Genomic DNA, 15,450 nt, shown 5'->3' with positions numbered 1-15,450 from the left:
TCATAACAGTCTTGTGAAGTAGGTCAAACTACCAAAAGGAGGTGGTGAGTCTCCCCAGATCACCTAGTGAGTTTCATGAGTGAGCAAGGATACCGGCTTTCCAGAACACAAGCCCAGTTACCTGACCATGATTTTACTAGGTGGACTAGCAGAATACTGATTGGCTGACTATCCTCCTGATGAGGTCACAACACAGTAAACACAGAGGAAGAGCCAGGCGGCTTGTATAACTGGGAATTTGCCGGCCAATGCACCTCTTTCAGGTTGCCAACTCTGGATGATACAATGTCACCTCCAAGATATGTAAGCTGTTCTGTGGATCCAATCTGTTACTGGGAAACAAACACAGCAGGAAGGCACAGCACTCAGTGCACTTCGGATTGGGGCAGAAATCACCTGCAGGAAAGACAAACTCATCTCTGCTTTAGAGTTAAGGAAGTGAGGTCATTTTAAATGAGTCCTGCAAAGAATCCAATAGACAGAGACACGTGGATTTTGAAATTATAGATATAGATATAGATATAGATATAGATATAGATATAGATATAGATATAGATATATTCTAATTACTGCAACAAGGATTACTGCAAACCTAATATACAAAAGTGCTGTGCCATCCGCTCAGTTTGCATAATTCTATTACAGCTGTGTAAATGTTAAATAGTAATACAATTGTCGCAAATTGATGTATTTACCTAGGTACTTGCTAGCAAACTGGGTACTTGTTATTCAGTTTGCTTGCCTATATGCAGAAACTAGATATTTAGGGCAGGGATTCTGGGAGCTACACAAGAAGACATCAGCCCTCGAGCCTGCAATAGGATCTGAACCAAGGCACCTTTGAATAAAGAACAGCTTGATTCCCATCACTGTCCATTCTCAGTGATGAAACCTACAGAATCACTTTGCATAACAGAGATGCATGACTCACAATAGGCTTGGCTGCAAAAGCCAGCAGGGTGGGTGTTGGACTTGGAGGACCCTGAAGACCTGAGTTTAAATCCCTACTTGCTTTACTGTATGCAAATCACTCTGGTCAATCTCAGTCATGGATTTGTAAAATTCAAACAAAAGTTGTCTCATCATACAGGACTGTTTCAAAGAAATGCATGATTTATTTATTTTTAAAACCTATAAAGCATTCCTCCTGTTTAAAAGGCTAAGTAAACATCAAACATGAACTGCCTAGAGCAGTAATGTACTGGAGGGTTGGGATATAAATATTTTATGTACATACATACATATATACAGGTTGGGTTCAATTAATGCTGTATTTCCTATGGGTTCTGGACAAGTTGCAACTGTGCTTTCAATGAACAATTTTACCACTGACTTGGCTTTCCATGAAGGTCACACAACAGGATTACTATTAACAATTCCACCTGCTAAACAAGGATCTTGGCACCGATTTCTTATGCAGTGTGATTCAGAGTGTCTCTTGTTTCATGCTTTCCACTCGCTCTCTTATGGGTGTAACCGAGATATTTATAAAGAAAACTTGTGCCACATGTGATTGTTGCTTCGAAAGTAGCTCGCTTTCTCACATACCAAGCTGCTACTAAGCACGTAACAGCCACCAGAACTGAGTCAGATTTCAGCTTCTTTAAAGCAATATTTGGAAGTATTTTAAGAAGTATCTAGATTTCTTTTTAAATAAGTATTTGGAGTACATGCAGAGAGGCCATTCAGATTAATGGCGTCTCCCCACACAATTAAGGGATGCACTGGGAGGATGCCAGGACATCCATGGCAGACAACAGGCATGCTTTAGGCACATCCCCTTCCTAATCACATGGCCAGGGACAGTATCACCCAAAGCAGCCCTTCATAGCAGAGGAAGGGTGGAGCTGATGATTCTAGTGGGCCTAGACCTATCTGGGACTTATGCACAGCTGGGCAGGTTCAGCAATCTCAAGGGCCATCATTTCACACATTTCATAGTAGCAAAACTGGGTTTGCCACTAAGCATATGCTTCATCAGGATCTGCTGGCTTTCATGGCTCTTTAATCTGAATAATAATAATAATAATAATAATACAACTTTGTTAGCCACCCCAGAACAAATTGTTATCTCAGTGGCTCACAAACACCAAGTAAAAACACATGAAATCACAATGCACCGGGGGGGGGAGAATTTTAAAACTTTTTAAAAGTCAATTTTAAAAATCAAAATTTAAAAGGCCTGAGTGAACTAAAAAGGTTCACCTTTTTTAAAAAAAAAGTTTAGACCTGAAGTCTAAAACAACAAAATGATGAAGCCAGGCAAACCTCACTGGAGAGGCTATTCTATAAACAGGGTGGGTTTTAAAATGTTTAGCTTTCCAAACCCAGAAAAGCTAAGAAAAGGTTCTAGTAAACCCAAAGGTTCTGGTAGGTTCCTGCTGCCACCAAGCACTCTAAGACTTACCTATAATTGGACCGTTGGATTGAGTGCTTCAGTCCAAGGTCCCTCTATAGCTGGGTACTGGGCAAATGCAAAAATATGCTTTCCCCTTTTTGCTAACAGGCAAGACTAAAGAAAAACCTTTCCTCCCGTGCATTTTGCCTGCACATGGAGCTAATTATTAATTTGGCCAAGCTGTGCTTGAGACATGTTCTGCACTAGATAAATCTCCCTTATCCCTGCCCCACTGGGTTAATAACCAGCCCTCTCAGGCTTGTAGAAAGAACAGAGAGAAAAACTTTTATTCAGTTACTACAGACTGGTTCTGTCTGAGGCTTTTAGATTTTTAGAAACACTTCAAAAATAATTAGTTGGTTAGAAGACTACTTCAACAGTGCCTCAATGATGCTGGGGTGGCACACTTCAAGATCTTAGTTATGCAATTGCGATGAACAATCATTTAGGAAAATGCAAAGCACACACAAAAAAGCAAAATAAATTCCTGATGCACAGTCTGACTAAACAATCTGGTCCCTACATTAAATTCCTGAAGCCAAAGCCCTGGCCTCCTGTCCTTGAACTCACCAAACTCCTGATGAGGATCAAGCCTCCTGCAGATATCTCACCGTGAGAGATTATCCTGCAGCTCCACCATGAGGCATCTGACCTCATGCTAGTCTGCACTCTCTGCACAGACTTTCTTTCTTGTTCCCAGAATTCCCCCCTGCAGCTCTTATGTCCCACCTATCTGTTGGACTGATTGGTCAAGCCCTGGAGGTCACCAGCCTGTCAGTCAAGACGGGTTCATTTCCAATAACTCTTTGGAGGGAGGGGAGACGGGTCACTACAGGCATTTAGAACCTGCTGGACCCAGCTAAAAATTCCCTCCCTACTAGATTTAATATATAACTATATTAAACCTATAATATATGTGTTTGTCACATTTACATGCTCAATTATACACTTATGGCACAATCCAATACCTAAACACATAAAGTATGAAATTACCCTGAAAGACATGGAAATGAATAGGAAAGGACATCTGAGGTACTGGCCTAGGGGCATAGCTAGGAGAGAGGGGTTCCATGTTTGCTCCTCTCCCTGGCGGCTCCTCAGAGTAAGGGAGATAATTAAGAAAATAAAGAGGGTGGAGCTGGGGGGACCTCAGGACTTGGATGAAAGGAGACCCTCTCAGGCCTTAGTAAGCCAGACTGTCAGGAGGGTTTTCAGGACGGTGTATGTAGGAAAAGGCACATGTTCAATATTTATTGCCTGAAGCACCAGTGTGCTTAAGGCCTCCGTGTCCACTTCTGAAGCCTACCCAACCATGTTCTCATTCTACCTCTTCTTGCTATATTCCCCCAATAAATTAATAAATGGAAAAGCAGAACAGCAACTATCACCCCCTTCAACCTAGTGATAATTAACCTTCATGCTCGCCAGGTGGCTTTACACACAGGGCTTCTACACCGAATCTACTTCAGAGGAGAGTGTGCACTCACACACCAGGCAAACCTACCCCGAAGTCCCTTCAAGATTCTTGGACCCAGTCCACACACAAATCGGGCTTTGTCTTGTGAATTCTAGTTTATCTCGAGGTATTTCCAGGTTTTTAAAATGCTGGTTTTAAACTACTTTTTCTGAAAACGCTGGAGTAAATAGGGAGAGGCACTGACGTAGAATCATTAGCATGATAAGGAGGAGACTCTCTTTACAAATGCAAATGTAGCTCTTCAGAACTCTCTCCCTCCCGCCAACCCCACCTTTGGCTGGAAGGAAAACACGAAGGAAAATACGTGAACTTGCATCAAAAGCAACCCTGAGAGCAGAGGAGAGGGGCTGCTTCCCTCAATGCCGTGAATGTACTTCGAAGTGGCTTCGCTCAACATTTACCCCAAAGCATGAAGCCTTGTGCGAATACCTCCCAGATAATTCTGCTTATCAGGGAGGGGGTGTGGGGTCTGCTTGAATAGGTCCCCCCTATTCTCTTGAAGAAAATAACTTGCACTACCTAGTGGTGGTCAAAGGCTTCACTCAGCTGGATCTGCAGTTTTGACTTGGTGTGTGTGTGTATGTGTGTGCGCGCGCGCGTAACATCAGGATTTATTAGACTGCCTGAGCCTGGGAGAAACCAGAAGTGCTTACTATTTCCAACATATCCTCTTGTTCCTGTTTCACCACACTGCTTAGTATTGAGACAACACAATTGAGATAGCATATACCCTCAGCAATACTTACAACAGCCCTGCAAGATAGATCAGTACTATTGTTTTTGGTCTACATCCTGCTACCTCTGCCAGGAAGCAGGAGTCTGTAGAGCAACGGAGAAGCTGCTTCTGCAAGCTGGCAACTTAACATAATAAGCCAGCCCTGAAGCCACCTGCCGCTAGATTCCACACTTCCAACTCATATTGAGTATCAGATCATGGTCACAAATTTCAGGTGGGATTCTAATCCAGTCTGATCCAAAACCACAGGTTTCAGTCTCTGATCCTTTGGAACTATCAGGGTATAGTTTTCATTTTTAATATCGGATTAAAAATCCCAATAGGTGTCTATGGGGAAATTTTAAAAATCGGTGGAAGAAAATGGCTGGGCAGGGAGCTCTGAAATTTGGCAGACACATAGTGGAGGATGGCAGGGCTCGGTGTACTTAATTTCAAACACCTCGGCTCATCTGATGATGTTTAGTTTATTTTTAAAATAACCCAGAAATTGTACTCACATCTGAGAATCACTACAAAAAGTGATATAATGTCCAAGGATCACAGAGAGAGTGATGTAATATCTGAAAATCTACCATTTTATTTTTAAATTGGTTAAAAAAAACCAATCACCTAAATAAAGAAATAAATGCACAGGCTGGCTGCCAGGCAGGCAGCTGGTAAAAGATGGCTCCCCACCCACCCCACTCCGCCAGCTGCAATTGGGGAAAATGCAGACTCCATTTTGTATTTCCGCCACCAATTTGTACTCCAAAATCCTGAAATTTTACCCCCCCAAATTACCTAAATCCTTGAAACCATATCCAATAATAATATCCAATCCGATATAGGCTTCCCTATTGTGGATCGGAATTATCACCAATATGCTTCAAAATGGCTATCAGACCATTTCTGAAATCCAAAATTGTGCAGGTCTGTTGTGTATCTTTTAATTATTTCATTTGCAAGCCACTTTGGGAGTCTGTCCAGGTTGAAAAGCATGATTTAAATAAATATAAATCATTCATTCAATCATTAATAAAAGATGGGAAGAGTGAAACATAGTGGATGGTCTAAAGCAGGACTGCACAACTTTAGCCCTCCAGCTGTTTTTGGACTACATCTCCCATCATCCCCTGTCACAGTGGCCAATAGTCAGGGAAGATGGGAGTTGAAATCCAACATCTGCAGGACGGCTTAAGTTGTGCAGTCCTGGTCTAAAGTCATCTTCTACACTGTAGTCTTATTGTATGCTTATTCAGAAATAAGTCCCACTGTATTCAATAAGGCTTACTCCCTAGTAAGTGAGTTTAGGGTTTTTTTATTTTAACTATAGCACACTGTTGGTTGCATTGTATATGGAATGTGTGCCTATTGAGAATCTCAGCTGCCTTTGATTAGCTACTCTTTGGGCAGCAGCAGGACAGACAGTCTCACTTTGGGGAAAAGATCTTCCACATTTTCTGGTGTGTGTTTCTGTTTGGAATTCTGAATATGTTTTTGCAAGATAAACATGGTGTTTTTTCTGTTTCGAATTCTGAATGCGTTGTTTTGTCACCATAAACACATGCACATTTGTGACAGCAGAGGGCTCATTAACACACTTTGTGTAGCAAGCATGGTTTGCTGCATATATGCCAGGGTTTGCAAGCAGGCCCCTACCCAGATGAATATTCAGGGAAAAGAGGCCTGGAATAATCCTGATGGTAGGTCCAGCTCCCCTGAATGCCGTAAAATGTGAAGTTTCGGTAAACATTTGGTGGATACCCCCAGGGCAACACCAACTAAAGGAAGTTTAGGTATCAGAGGTGGGTCACCAAATATTGCCTGCACCCCAAATGTCAGACAGATGCTGCAGAGGCCTCATCCTAGAAGAGGCTCTCTCTCCTGTGTGTGACAGATGGAATAATCATGCCTTCTAAGCTATTTGCATTTTCATATTAGGATAATTAACCATTTGAAAAAATGTTGCCGGATTAATCAGGGCCACCTTTTTAGTTGATCAAAGGTTTTAATTAATTAATTAGATAACAAATTAAGCATTGCAGCCCCATTTTAAAAAGTTCAGTTATGGACTTCAACTCATATACAGAGGAAAATGCAAGGGCTTTAGGGCTTTTGTTTTTACCTGCCTCTATCTTTTAGTATTTTTGTCACCACAGTCTCAGCCAATGCTGCAAAGAGAGACAGAAGCCTGCTTTAAGCCAAAAATGAAAACCGAGATTCTCAGAATTCTAAAAAGCAGTCACATATAAGTGCACTACAGAGACTGAAAACTAATCTATGGACCATATTTGCCAGTCCTAAAAATCATTCTATGAACTGGGGCTGAATCTAGCCCTATTCACACATGTTATGTTCATACACAGGTTCAGATCTTTAGGCACATGTATTTAATGCATAAACAGTTACACACTTCCTCTTTGTACCCTGTATTTCAGGGGGTCTGTACCCAGATTCACTTTTAAAATGAACATGTACACAGTCATTCACACAAAAACATGTACATGCCTACAGATATCTGACCACACGTCTGAATAGAGCTTTAGTCCCATCAAAAGCCAGCATAGCGTAGTGGTTAGAGTTCTGGACTAGGACCAGGAAGACCTGAGTTTGAATCCCCATTCAACCATGAAACTCACTGGGTAACTCTGGACCAGTCACGTATCGCTCAGCCTAACCTACTCACAGGTTTGTTGTAAGGATAAAAATAACCATGTACACCACTATGAGCTCCTCGGAGGAAAAGCAGGATATAAGTGTAAAAATAAATAAAATAAAAAACCTGAGGCAGAGCAGCAAATCAATGATTAACTAGCCCACACAGCTCTACCCAGGAGCGGAGCCACCACTGGCAGGGGCGTATCTAGGGGTAGGGCAGGCAGGGCACGTGCCCCGGGCGCCACTTGAAGGGGGGGCGCCATTTTGTAAAATCAATTTTTTTTAAAAAAAAATGGCTGCTAAAAACAAAATGGCCACCGTGCATGCTCAAATGGCCTCTGTGAGGCTCTAGGTCATGCCAGACTTTGCAGAGGCCATTTGAGCATGCACAGTGGCCATTTTGTTTTCAGTGGCCTTTAATATATATATATATATATATATATATATATATATATATATGGCCACTGCACATGCTCAAATGGTCCCTGCGAGGCCCTAGAGGCCAGCGGGGTGAGGGGGAATCTTTACAACCCCCCCAGCCTTTAGGAAGCCCCCCAAAGGGGCTACGGGTAAAAATAATAATAATAATAATATAATATAAGACACTGTACACATATTCAGATTGGCACTATGTACAGAGAATCAGGGCTTGTGAATACTGAGCTGACGCTTATGAGCTAGGATTGTATTCATTTGCTCTTACTTTGCTTCTTGTGATAAGTGAGTTAAATGTGATGTCTTGCTAATATGGCTATTAATGGTGAGTTTGTCTTTGAATCAGTGTGAAACCCTTAATATTAAGGCCCACTGGGAGTTTCTTGCTCTCTTTCTCTCATTTTAACTGTCTTTCTGAAAGACTTTCTGAAAGACTAGAATATATTCCAAGCAGTGACACAGTTTACTCTGCATATCCTTTAATTATTTACAGAGTATCTGGGAAAAGTCAGATTCTCCATTGATTTTTAAAACTTATGTAATAGTGGTGCATAGTAGAGAATTAGACAGGCACTTCCATTTAGTTTTCCAAGTACACCTCCACATAGTATTTGGGTATTTCATGAGCTCCAGCATACTGAAATTTGTAGTTTTCCAGCATTTTTTGGTTTGGCTACGTCCACTGCTAAATAGTTCTTGAAATATTAAAAGATTAACGAGTTTGACTTGTATTTTTGAGCTGATATTATGGTAAAGTTATCTGAAAGATGGGTGTCAGATGCTTGGACAGGGGGCGCAATTTCAGTGCTTGCCCTAGGCGCTATTTTCCCTAGATACGCCTCTGACCACTGGGTGAACAGGTTCAAAGAACTCGGGCTGCCGCCCCCAGGGGCCACGCCTCGTGGCCCCAGACACACACCCTGCATCCGATGTCAGACACGGGGGCGTTATTTCGGGAGACCATACCCCTACATCTGATGTCAGATACAGGGGACATGGGTAGCCGGTCCCCAGCATCTGATGTCAGATGTGGGGAGCAAGACCAGGGGTCCACTGTGGCATCCGAACACAGGTCCCCACCAGCCTCCCTCCGCCACCACTGGCTCTACCTGACAAATGGCCAATCTGTGGGTAACATGAATATAGGAACATAGAAAGCAACTTAGCAAAGGGGACAATTCATGCCTGCTACCACAAGACCAGCTCTCCTCCCAAGGAGGCTCTCATTAACACCAGAGTGGGGTGGGATGAGATAGAGAGAGGTGCAAACAGAGCTGCTGGGAACCGGAGGCAACTGAGCCTCGTTTAGCAGCCCCTGAGTCATTAGGACGAACTGCTACTGCATCCAAGCACTGACCAGACCTAGGCCTGCTGAGTTTCAGCAAGGTGGCTACTTACTATGCCCTCAGATCTTAGTATTTGGTGACGGAGCAATTTAAATTTGATTAATGTGGCATGAGATATGGTGGTCTTTTCCCCAACCTAGTTTGCTGGGAGTAGTTATGTCAACCATACAAGAGAGTTGTCATTTTTTCCAACAATGCCCCTATTCCTCCCAATACCAGTTACAGGGGAGCAATAGCAGGAAAGAGGGCATGCCCTCAGCTCTTGCCTGTGGGCTTCCTGGTGGCATCTGGTGGGGGCCACTATGTCAAACAGGATGCTGGACTTAATAGCCCTTGGGCCTGATCCAGCAAGGCTGTTCTTTTGTTCTTATCCCTCTAATAGCTGCACAAAAAGCAGCCAAATAGCAACTGAATCTTTCCAGCACCACCTCCAGTTAATAACTGGATTAAATTTTGCTTGCCACACACCTGTTAAAGGCATAGGAGCCTGACATGAGATGGGGGGAATGTTGGCAATTTTACCCTTTGGGGATCCCCCCAGCAGCCACTATGTTAAATGCTGAGCCTCTAAAGATGGCTGCCTTTCCCAGAATTTCCATTCAAATCAGCTTATCTTTATGAAAAAGGCTGGCCCAGATTTTTGAGAAGCAACACTTAAAAGCATCATGTGCCTTATCAGCACTTACAAATAATAATGCAGGAGGAAATTGCAGAAAGCTCTCCCAACAAAAGCATTTCTACTGCACAGTGTGGCCTTGAGACATTTGGAGACTCCGCAGAAGAATTACATGAAAGGAAAGTGAAAGATTAGAAGCAGATAAGCTTGCAACGTACAAGATTCGTGAGATGTGGACTGAAATCTCCCCTCGCAGCAAATATTTGAATTTTATCCAAAGTATGCCACTTGCACTAACTTTAGCAACTTCACCCTCCCATGGAAGTGGTACATTGGAGCTACCTCCAAAAAAGCACTACACATGCCCATTTTATTGCACATCTTCTAGAGCAGTTGCCAGGCGGCCCTTTCATGAGGCAGTCATCTCAGGGGCAGTGGCGGCTGGTGCGGGAGGCATGGGGGAGGCGGTGAGAAGTACCTTTAAAAGTATTTACTGGCAATACCACCAGAGGGGAGTACTGGCACCCCACCCAGCATCCCATGTGGCAGCTGCCCCACCTACGGCACTCACCTGGCCTCTGCGCATGTGTGGTGGCTATTTGCATGGTCGTTGAATTTCAGACATCAACTGGAGCTACCGTGGCTTCTTTCTGCTTCTTACCTTCAGAAACTATCAAAATGATATATTCCAGACTGGCAGAAGTTTCTGATAAACTCAATATAATAATAGAAATGATAGAACAACAAGGAAAGAAAACTCAGATTGATTATACTAAGCCAAACAAAGTGCAAATACAGGTGAATTTGAGTGCCGGCAATCAGAATTCTTCTCCAGTCTCAATATCAGTTAGAAACACAAGACAGAGGAAAACCTTTTCAAAACATCTAACAGCTTCTGGTCCTAACAGAGTATTGCAACCTAAAACAAGTCGCACTTATAATAGATAACAATCCTTTTAATTATGAGTGTTGGAATAATCAATGGAACATTGTTTGCTCCCTTGGACAGCTTTTGAATTGCCAAATAAGCAACATTGTTTTGTCATATTATGAAGTTCTACCAAGTAAACTGATAGAAGGTTACTACTTATATTTCACCAGCTTGTAATTCCAAAGATATTAATGAAGATGAAAAACTACCTGGGGTCATTTCAGATTTATGGTAAGGAGAGCTTTTTTATATATACAAATCCAACACCTTTAGTGATATCAAAACAAGAGACTAAACTAGTCGATAGGGTAGAAAGTGAAATAACAAGAAATGAAAAAGGAAAAGGAAAAAGAGATAGTTCTAAAATACCAATTGACACCTCCAGTTATTCCTCTAAAGTAGATGCAGTTGTATTGGATGGTTGCCAGAATCTAATGGAGCCCAGCTGTGTTGATAAGGAGTTTTTAAACAAAAGAAATTCTGAACAAATAACCAACAAAACAGATAAAATCATAAAATCATTCAGAGAAATGTGACTTTGTTGTTCAGGGTGAAGGAGACAGTATTTTTAAATCAGTTCAAGAAATGGTGAAAATGATATCTGAGGGCCAAAGGGAAGAACTGAATCTCAAAAGTCAGACTTTAAAGACTCTAGAAAGATTGGGGGGAAATGAAGACTGTGACTTTTAAAAACATCTTCACCGTCTAAAGTGGGAACCCCCAAGCAGAGGTGTCAATATTGGGATGAGCCAGATTCCATACAGGCTCAACATCTGATGGACACGGACTCTGATTTCTTGAAGCAAGCCAAATTATTATTAATAGAAAAAGATCAAGTAGCTCCTGATTTTATACTGCTGGATTCAGATTTAGATGATACACATAAAAGGGAGACAGACCTCAAAGTATCATTAGACCTCCCTCAGAAGGAAAGTGGTGATAAAAGGATAGATATATGCACTTTCATTACTTCAGTCAATCTTGTAAATCCAGTACAATTTGAAAGACAAACCTTTTCAGTGAATCAACTACATCTCAGAAAGGAGGAAGAGGGTTTATAGAAAAGAGGTCTCAGTCTAATTGCTTTGGATCAATTACTAAATCAGACTGAAAGTCTAACATGGAAGGTGGGAAATTCCTCTCTCACAAATGGATTAATTGCTGCATCAGAGGGACAACTCATCATGGCCCTGGAAGACACTGGACTGCATAAGACTAAGGAAAGTTTACCACCAGAGTAGAAACAGTAGCAGCAGGTGGGGAGAACAACATGGATCCTGTGGAATTTGATACTGCTAGACAAAACTGATAAGCCTGCACGGGCGCCATGTGTGTGTTGGCACCGCACAGGGGTACTTGAGACAAGTGCTGCCCTAGCAGGAAGCTGCATGAGACAGTGGAGAGCTGGTAAAGACCCTGTTCCCCTCAGCGCTGAACTGATTTGGCACAAAACCAGTGCTCGAACCATGGTTCATGCACACCCTTAATGCCAGGGAAGAAACTTTGAACCTTCTGCTCTTCCCAGAGCAGCCCCATGCCCTAAGGGGAATATCTTACAGTGCTCACATGCAGGGGCATAGCAAGCCTGCGGGTGGCCCGTGTGCGGCCACGGCGGGTGCCCCGATAGCCCCGCCCCCTGTACCTGACATCAGACGCAGGGGATAGCCACGCCCCCACATCTGATGCGGGGGGCGTGGTCTGGCTCCCGAACAGAGCCTTGAGGCTCCATTCAGGAGAAGCAGCTTAACTGCTGAAGGGGCCGCGCGGCCCCTTCGGCAGTTAGACAAAGGCTGCTGCTGCGTTCGCAGCGCAGCCCAGGATCAGCTCTTCCCTGCAGGGAAGAGCCGCTTCTGGGCTGCGTTGCGAACGTAGCACCAGTCTTAGCTCCTGAAGGGGCCGCGCGGCCCCTTCAGGAGCTAGTTAGGCCTTTGTTTAGCTCCCGAAGGGGCCGCGCAGCCCCTTCTCGGGAGCTAAACTACCGCCCCCGCGTCTGACGTCAGACGCGGGGGGCGTGTCAGGGCCGCGAATGGCGGCTCCTGATTGTGCACGGCCCGGGTTCTTTGAACCCGTTCACCCAATGATAGCTCCACCCCTGCTCACATGTAGTCTCCCATTCAAGTGGAAACCAGGGTAGAACCTGCTTAGGAGAGGGAACAATTCATGCTTGCTACCACAAGACCAGCTCTCCTTGCTGGAGAGTTATTAATCTGAGTTATTAAGTTTCAATATGGGTTTAAAAGCTAAAGAAAAAAAATAATCTCCATGACTGGCATACTTAAGATTAGTGTTCCCTCTAACAGGGATTCCCAGATGTTGTTGACTACAACTCCCAGAATCCCCAAGCAAAAGCCATTGCCGCTAAGGATTCTGGGAGTTATAGTCAACAACATCTGGGAATCCCTGTTAGAGGGAACACTGCTTAAGATTCCATAAGTCCATAAGATTCCATAAGATCCCATAAGGGGTCTCTTTCACGGCCTACTACCGTGCTAGGTGTTTCCCTTCAACAATGGAGGATACACTTGGAAAACATTTCCTCAGGAATGTATGAATATGTTCTGTTCACTTTTTGGTTTCACTTTCTATTCCCCTCCGCTACCCATTCTGTGTATTTATATCCAGACTCCTCATCCTTGCTCAGATCTGGTCCATCCCAACAAATCCTCTGTTCATTCACTGACCTTCTTTGTCTTTGCATTTTGGTGGAGGGGAGGAAGCCTTGACTGTGTATTTGTGCTGCATGTACACCACCTGCAGAATAGGACTGATCAGGTCTGTTATCTCTCATTGCCATATACTGCTGTTAACGTGTCCATAGAATATAATTGTGATTAAAATTCATGATGATGTCTTTGACTAGGTTCCTTATGATTTTTATAAAATTAATTTAAATTTTTAAAAAATTGATGTAAATTTTGAAAATCCAATTTAAATATTAAAAATTTTGACATATATATTTAAAAGCATCGATTCTTATCAACCGTGTGGTAAGATATCGCCTGCTTGTTATATTCAGATATGGAAAGATATGTGTTATTCTTAAAATGCTCAGTTTTGTTTGGGTTAACATTTTGGATTGGTAGCATTTATAATACGGATGCGCCAAAACACAATTCGGAAGCTGAATTGCTGGCACAATCCCTTTAAAAATGAGAGCTTCCACAGCCCCTTTGTGCCAGCAATTCAGCTTCCGAATTGTGTTTTGGCACATCTCCAATCTATAATAATAATTGAGTTCTGTCTGAATTCTAGGAAGTTCGTGTATGCGTTATTATGCATTATGTGACCTGAGATATTGTATTATGTATTGTTCTGCCATTAATACAGAGGGTTTTTTTTAAAACACTAAATTCCATTGACTTAAGAGCCCCTGGTGGCGCAGTGGTAAAACTGCTGCCCTGTAACCAGAAGGTTACAAGTTCGATCCTGACCAGGGGCTCAAGGTTGACTCAGCCTTCCATCCTTCCGAGGTCGGTAAAATGAGTACCCAGAATGTTGGGGGCAATATGCTAAATCATTGTAAACCGCTTAGAGAGCTCTGGCTATAAAGCGGTATATAAATGTAAGTGCTATTGCTATTAAATCATGACTAATTTGTCCCATTTATTTTAGTAATGCTTAGTATGACTGACTCAATCTGAATTCTGCCCACTGTGTTTAGATTTTACCCACTGGTTTTATACTTTTCCTCAATTGTGTCTTTCTGCCTAAAAGAAAATTTGCTGCCTGCCTGGGACTGCAAACAAAAACAGAGAAATCAAGCACCTGATAGGCCGTAAGTCATGTCTGGTGGGCTAGATATGTCACAGGTTGCCCAGGCTTGGTCAAGACAATGCTTTGGCTGACGTGGAATCTCAGTTGTACCCTTGAGCATATAGGTCACCTTTTGCAACACAGATTGACAGCAAGGGTGGTTTCTCTACATATTTGACAGCAAGGAGGAAATTCTGAAGGAGCTTAAAAAAGAAACTGAAATGTCAAGATTTCACTTCAGGGTAGTTGCAACATAGAAGCCAAACCCTGTTCCGCTCCAGAATTAAACAGAGATCTTTTATTACTGGTCTTTAAATGCTTGGAAACCACTAACCACCTCTGCATTTTAACAGCAGCTGGCATAAGAGCACAGGGCTTTTGGACCTTGACTGCAATAAAACCTTATGGGCAATTACAACATTGATATGGGAGAAAGTTCTCCTTTCTTAACATTTGATCAGATGCTTTAGTCTTAATCACAGTCCCTAGAATTAAACATTAACATGGTTTTAAAGGGGTGTGCTTGGTAGGCTGGATTTTTGAATCCCTCATGTAACTAGGCTTGGTGCCATTTTTATGGGCACAGATAAATGCTACCCCTTTAACAACTTTATAGCAAGCAAAATATAATAACTGAAGCTTTTCCAGGACTGTTAATTCCCCTCCTGCCATGGTCTTGATCAATAGTGACTCTAAGATTGCCAACTCTGACTGAAACTATTCTGGGAGATCCCCTCCCCGTCACACACACACACACACACACACACACACACACACACACACACACACTCTTTCCCCCCAATATCTCTAGGGGCTGGCTGAGATGTAACACCAAACCAAAGTTAAAACTGGCTTCACACAATGTTCCCAAGGCTCAGCAGCACACATTCCCCCCTTCCCATGACTGCACAAAAGTCTACTTCTGATTGAGGTTACAATAAACCTCAGTTGTGGCATCTGAATTGACCGATCTCAGTTTATTCCAACCTATTGAAATAAACTGGGATTTGTAATTCACTTCAAACCTGAGGTACACAGACTACAGTTTATTTCAAGCAAGTAGGTTAGATTAAACCAAGACTGGTTGGTTTAGATGCCACAACTGATCTTGGTTTATTGTA

Source organism: Hemicordylus capensis, chromosome 2 (genome assembly GCF_027244095.1).
Source record: "Hemicordylus capensis ecotype Gifberg chromosome 2, rHemCap1.1.pri, whole genome shotgun sequence".
Lineage (NCBI taxonomy): Eukaryota > Metazoa > Chordata > Lepidosauria > Squamata > Cordylidae > Hemicordylus > Hemicordylus capensis.
The sequence above is the reverse complement of the archived record's forward strand: the minus strand, read 5'-3'. Positions refer to the sequence as shown.